At 49.7% G+C, this 6461-nt stretch overlaps 1 pseudogene across 1 annotated transcript; it reads right to left on the bottom strand.

Annotated features, from left to right (window-relative positions):
• Nucleotides 1–1050: 1050 nt before the first annotated feature.
• LOC311601418 (nucleus accumbens-associated protein 1-like) lies at nt 1051–5290 on the bottom strand (annotated as a pseudogene). The gene is made up of 2 exons: nt 3544–5290; nt 1051–1145 (listed from the first exon to the last, which is right to left on the bottom strand). The product of its transcript is annotated as a nucleus accumbens-associated protein 1-like (transcript).
• Nucleotides 5291–6461: the final 1171 nt, after the last annotated feature.

The raw sequence follows: 6461 nt of genomic DNA, 5'->3' as shown, positions 1-6461 counted from the left end.
TGTTAACCTACAGACACATATAAAGAGACACACGGGCTGGAGAGATGGCGCAGATGGTAAGAGCACTGCCTCCTCTTCCAAAGGTCCTGAGTGCAGTTCCCAGGAATCACATGATGGCTCACAAGCATCTACAATGTAATCTGGTGCTCTCTTCTGGCCTGCAGGTCAGGTGTTATTTGCAGGGAGAACACTGTATATAATAAATAAATCAATCTTAAAAATCACAAAGACAACACACACGTACACGTATACAAACGCATACATGGAAACTAAATGTGAACTTATGCATTTTTAAAATTATATATTACATATTATATAATTATGTATACATAGATTTTAAATTTGGGTTCCACATATGAGCAAAACCACGGCATTTATGTTTATGTGATTTTTTTGTGTGATTTTTGTTTTTTATTATTATCTTTTTATTTGTATTTTAGCATTTTTTCATAGTAGGTGTGGTTTGCAAGCATGTATATCTGTGCACCACATTTGTGCCTGGTGCCCATGGTCAGTTCTCCTGGAACTGGAGTTAAAGTAGGTTATGAGACCCTGTATAAGTTCTGGGATGAAGTCTGCTTCTCTGGAAGAGCAACCACTGCTCTTAGCCACTGAGCTATCTTTTCAGTCCTGGTCTTTTTTTTTTTTTTTTTTTTTTTTTTTTTGAAAAGTGAGGGTGGCTCTAGCCTCTGGAGAACAAAGGAATAGTAATGGGGGAGCTATTGGGGAAACACTTTGGGTGCTGTTGAGGAATTCATGGTACTTTGTACATTTGTAATAATTCTGTGGCAATGCATTCAATTGTGCATACATTTCCTATATACCTTTCTGTGAGTTCCAGAACAGCCAGAGCTACGCAAGAGGAACCTTGTCATGAAAAAAAAAAAGTTGAGATTTTTATAATGAGTACAATGTGTTTTCATTGAATCCACCCCTTCTTCTTCCTTCCCAACTTTTTTTTTTTGTTACAAAGTCATCTTGTTCATTCTTATCAGCATCACTGACTCTCAGGGTTCATATTTCCCAACTCCGCTCCGCTCTGTACAGTAGTTAATGTGCAATCTCACTTGTGGGCCTAGGAAGGGGGAGGCTTGGCTCTGGGTGGGGAGGGCATTGGCACTTCACTTGGGCCAGTGGGTGATGTCCTGTCCCCATGAGAGGCATGGATGGATGGAAGGGTAGCCACTGGGTTTGCCCCTACTTGTTTTCCTGCTAGGTGGGTTACTTTTCACTCTCCTGAGTGCTTGGGGTGGGGACCATGCAGCTCTCAGGAGGGTAGGGCAAGCAGGTGACCGCCAGGAGGGGCGCAGAAGTGGCTCCTGAGGTAAGGCAGTACCCTGTCTTTGGCTCTCCTAGTGAGTAGTTTTCTCCCCTGCACCCCTGGCTTTATACCTCCCTCACCCCAAGTCCCGGAGAGTCAGGGCCACCTCCTGAGGTGCTTGGAACTGATGGGCTTTGCTGCCCACTCTACTACAAGACCTGTCAGTCCCATGGAGCTGTCCCCTTATGAAGCCTGGGCAGAGAGCACAGCCTGCCCTCATCATGGCCAGGCTCAGCTGCTTGTCACTTCACCAGGAGATTGTGCTTTGGGATCTTTGCTGAGGGAGGTGGGACGACAGGCCAGGGCAAGGGTGAAGGGAGGGGGTATGACTAAGGTGCTTGTGCTTTAGCTAGGGATGTCAACTCCCCTCCATGTGGCCACCCAGGGCTAAGGTACTGGGGTCCAAATCAGACCCAACACCCCACCCTCACCACCGGATGTTAAGAGGGATTCCAGCAGATTAGGGGGTGCTGCTGGCCTGGAGGCAGGTCTCCAGATCTGACTCAAAAGGCTCCATCCCACCTTCTTCAAACCTGCAACCCTTTTCCCGGTTAAGGATGCTAGGATGCAAAGTAGGAGAGAGGGAGGGAGGTCAGGGCTAGGACAGAACCAGTGAGATGGTGAAATGACATTAACAGAGGAGAATAACAGAAACCCTGTGCTCACATATGAAACTCAAAAACCCAAGAGCTTGCTCCTGAAGAGCTAGAGTGGAAAGGAACGGCCAGAGAAAGCTCCACAAACCACTGACAATGGATGTGGACCCTGCCCTGCCTCATTCCCCAGGAGTGGGCTCAGCCAACTGGGACCTGTGAACACCCTTAAACTGTAGTCCTGGGGGAGAAGAAGCTGGTTGGATCCACAGGAGCCCTGGGACTGAGCCCCTGTGGAAACATGCACCCACATTACACACACACACACACACACACACACACACACACACACACACACACACACACAGTTTTCCCTGCATCCTGCCTTCCACAGCCCAAGGGACCCAGGGGACCCAGGGGACCTCAGACACATTCCCATTGATTTGAAAAATAAAAGGAAATCTTATACTTCAGTATTTCATTCACTAAAAAAAATATTTCAAAAAGTTATGTAAAGGGGTGGGGGCTGGGAGCCCTGCCCAGGGTCGGATCGGAGAAGGGCAGTGGCCTCCTAGCCCTGGTTCCAACCCTGGTCTTGCTGCCTCTTGATCTTCATGGTTTTAAAAGCAAACACTCTACACAGGCACACACGCACACACACAAATTCTGCCAGACTGAAAACCTGTCCTGAGACCCCTGCTTGCCCACAGGAACAACTGCTCTCTTGGAATTCGCCTCTTGGGCTGAGGGGATCCCCAGAGGCAGAGCAGGGTGGGATTGAGAGGGGCATGATGAAACCTTTCACAGAGGGTCAGTTCTAGAATTTTTCTAAGCCTTTTTGGGCTTGTTTCCTCAGTTGTAAAATGGACAGTCCCTCTTGGCCTCGCCTACCCCAGCCCCAAGGTGCAGGTACAGACGAGAGGGACAGGAAGACGCTTTTGGAGACATGGAAGCACTGGGGGTGGGGTGGGTGGAGGGAGGGGTCCTGAGAACCCCTGGGCCCGCGGAGTCCCAAGCAGCCACAGTGAGGGGCAGGCTCTTGAGTCCTGTCCATCCCCTAGCCGGGCCTGGTGCTGGGAAATGCCTAAGAGGAAGGGGACCAGGGCTCCCCATGAGTGTTGAGGAAGGTCACAGATCCCACCTGATGCCCGTCCTCTCCTGACCCAGCCCAGCTTGCTTTGGGGAAAAGGTGTGGGATGGCAGGGAGGCAGAGGGGCTGGGAGCATGCAGCATCCCCTGCAGGTTCTGGGGAGGGACAGACAGTAGCTTGTGACTACGGTGGTAAGGGTACGTGTGTGACAGGAGGGGGAGTGTGACATCCATGGGAGGGTCCGGGGCAGTTACTGGAGGACCTCCGCTGAGGGGGCTGTCTGGAAGCTGTATTCTATGTTCTGTCATGTTCTGCTCTTTCTTACTGTCACTGAGAAAGCTGCTGTAGGCGTTGCCCTCTGCTAGGTACAGTGGCTTGGCCTTGGTCAGACAGTTCTTGCATCCGGATAGACAGCACGGAGCACCCCCTCTTAGGTCCTGGGAAGGGACAGACAATAGATCGTGACCAGGTGGTAGGTGGGCCCTGTGTGATAGGAGGGGGAGTGTGACATCCTGTGAAAGAGGTGTCACATATGTTACTTGAGAACCTCAGCTGAAGGGCCAGCCTCGCCACCATGGCTGGCTGTCTTGAAGCTGTGTTCCATGCTCATTATGTCTGATTCTATCTTGCCAGTGTCACTGATGAAGCTGCTGTAGCTATCACCCTCCACCAGGTGCAGCGGCTTGGTCTTGGGTAGCCAGTTTTTATGTACTACTCGACAGGCATTGGTGCACATGTCGGCTGCAATGACGTTCATCTCACTCTCCTTGAAGTTGGGGGCGATGTTCTGGCAGTAGCTCTTGACAGCATGGAGGACACGACTGTCCAGTGGCTTGTGTCTAGGGTCATTGGTGGAAGAACGGATGCCAGTGCCACAGCTATTGGCCAGTATGTTCCTGTCAAAGAAGGAAGCCAGGAGCCGCCGGCCGCAGCAAGATCTTGTGCCGTGTGCCTGCACTGACGTGGCAGTTCATGAGCTGTGCCCTTGTGATGTATACATTGGTGCCTGTCACGAGCTCCAGCTTCTCTGACGGGTCACCTTCATCGTAGAGCTTTGGGTGGCAGCGATTGCTGATCTGGTTGATAAGTTCAGCTGGGAGAGAGGCCAGGTCTTGCCGCACTCGAATGTGACTGCGGGACTCGAGGACCACCTGCTCAGGGAGGGCCTTTACCTTCTCAGCTGTCTGGCCAACGTTCAACATACTGTCCATGGTGCACATATTGCAGATCTGACAGTACTGCTCATCTGTGCCCTCCTCACACGCATCTTCTTCCTCGTCCTCTTCATTGTGATAGGAGCCAGGGCTGTCACTGGTGTAAGCACTGGAGGTGCCTGGGCTGGTCTACTCTGACATGCTAGGCCCACTTACACATCCTCTCACTGCAACCACAGCCACTGCTGCTGCAGCTGTGGCCACTGAGACTGGCTGGGGCATCCGGTTAGGGGTCAGGTCTGGCGTGGAGAACTTGGCCATCTTGCAGCTGCCATTGCTGCCACCATTGCCTCCAGCTTCCTTCTGGCTGCCATCCCACAGCCTCTTGGCTATGGGTGTGCATTGCATAGAGTCCAGCTCCTGTTCTGTCTTAATTCGTGACAGGAGGGGGCAGTGGAGTGCTACGGGCCAGCCAGCCTAATGTCTGCGCTTCGGGACTCTGAGGCTCTGAGGATGGGGCCTCCTCTGGATGCAGGCCCTGGGAGTCACAGCTTGGAGAGCTAACTTTGAGGAAGAACTCAGTGCCTTTCTCCACGATCTCCTGGATCTGCAGGAAGCCAGCTGTATAGATGAGCAGGAACTGGTCCTCTATGTTCATGCACAGCCGGCCTGTATAGCAAAATGTGAGGATCTGCTGGAATGACTGTGGCTGCACAGCGGCCGGCATTTCTACCACAGCACTGCGGCTGCTGTTGAACAAGTCCTGGAAGTAGGAGCTGCTGGCAGCCAGCACAGCATGGTGGCCTTTAAAGTCATAGCCCTTAACCACCACTGATACATCACAGTACAGTCCCTGTAGCCGCTGCTCATTGAGGCACTCAAGGATGCTGTTGCCAAAGTTTGGAATCTCCATCTGCAGGGTCTGTGCCATGGCAGCAGCGGCTTCTTCTTCATCCAGGGTCTCAGCTGTCTAGTTGTGTTACTGTGTGGAACAGCTTGCTCTGTTTTTTTCAAACTTAAGTTTCATATCATAGATCGCCACATTTTCCTGCTTTTAAACATTAGGCCAAAACTCAGAAGGCTCGGTGTCTGAGTGGCTCCTTTGCACACTTCCCAAGCATTCGGGAAGTTATATACCTTTGCTCTTTCCTGGAAGCTAAGATTCTTAATTTAGCTTACATTTTAAGTATTTGCCCAGAGTACGTTTTGGGATTGAGATTCAAAGCCAGCGAATACTATTCCAGGGCCTGAGTTAACCTGCAAGGTGCCCAAAGGAAGACACATAAAGATGTCAAATTCCTCCGCTTTTCGCCCTGAATTGAAGTGCCGTGAAACTCCCTTGTAGAAGAGTTGCACTATTTTTTGTTTGTTTTTATTGTTTTATTGATTTCTTTTTTAAATTTTTTATTAATTTATTCATATTACATCTAGATTGTTAGCCCTTCCCCTGTTTCCTCCCATTCCTCCCTCCTTCCCACTTCCCTCCTTCTCCCCTCCCCTATGTCTGTGATTGAGGGATCGGGAGAGTTGCACTATTGAAAACCACCCATGTAGCATAGTCTGTGCACTTTTCTCAGAAGAATCTTGATCCAAATCCCCTCCCCAACTCTTATAGCTCATGCAACCACTTTCCCTCTCAACTTTGTGGACTCTTTTCTAATCTCACTGAGTCCTTTTGATGCTGACAGTACCTGGCTAGGGCCATCCACGAGAACATGACAGCCTATCACGGGGTACATATAAAGAAAACTGGCACTCCCTCTAGCTACTGCCAAGAGTTCCTCAGCTAAGTGTGGGACCTTGTGAGACCCTCCCTAGTCCGGGCTTCAATTTAGGCTGGCTTGACCATGTGCACACTACCTTTGTGGATCATGAAAAAGCCTCATTCCAGTGTATGTTGCTTGCCATTATATTTGCTTGCTCTTAATCACTTCATTTTTCGCTGTCTCTCTGATGACAGTGTTTATTGTTCCCTAACCTGGCCCTTGAGTTAGAAGCAAATTTAGTTCATTAGCTCTTCTCAAATCCCTACCCGGAAAGCCAGTTCCACTTTTGACCATGTCTATGCTTTAAGAATAATTTTAAGTTATCATATAAAGTAATGGCTGTTGTTATGGTATTTTCATTCATAAATGCCATTATGCTTTGTTCTAACTCTTCTCATCGCCTTCTGCTCTCCTTATACCCACTGCCCCCTCTAGCTCATTCCCTTCCTTTCCCCAGCAAGTGTCTCCTGCTTTCACATCACATGTTATTCCACTCCCATAACTTTTCTTTTTTTTTTTTGCAAAACACAATGACAG

The sequence above is a fragment of the Acomys minous genome (assembly GCF_964271855.1).
Source record: "Acomys minous genome assembly, chromosome: 7".
NCBI classification, from domain to species: domain Eukaryota; kingdom Metazoa; phylum Chordata; class Mammalia; order Rodentia; family Muridae; genus Acomys; species Acomys minous.
The sequence above is the reverse complement of the archived record's forward strand: the minus strand, read 5'-3'. Positions and strand labels throughout refer to the sequence as shown.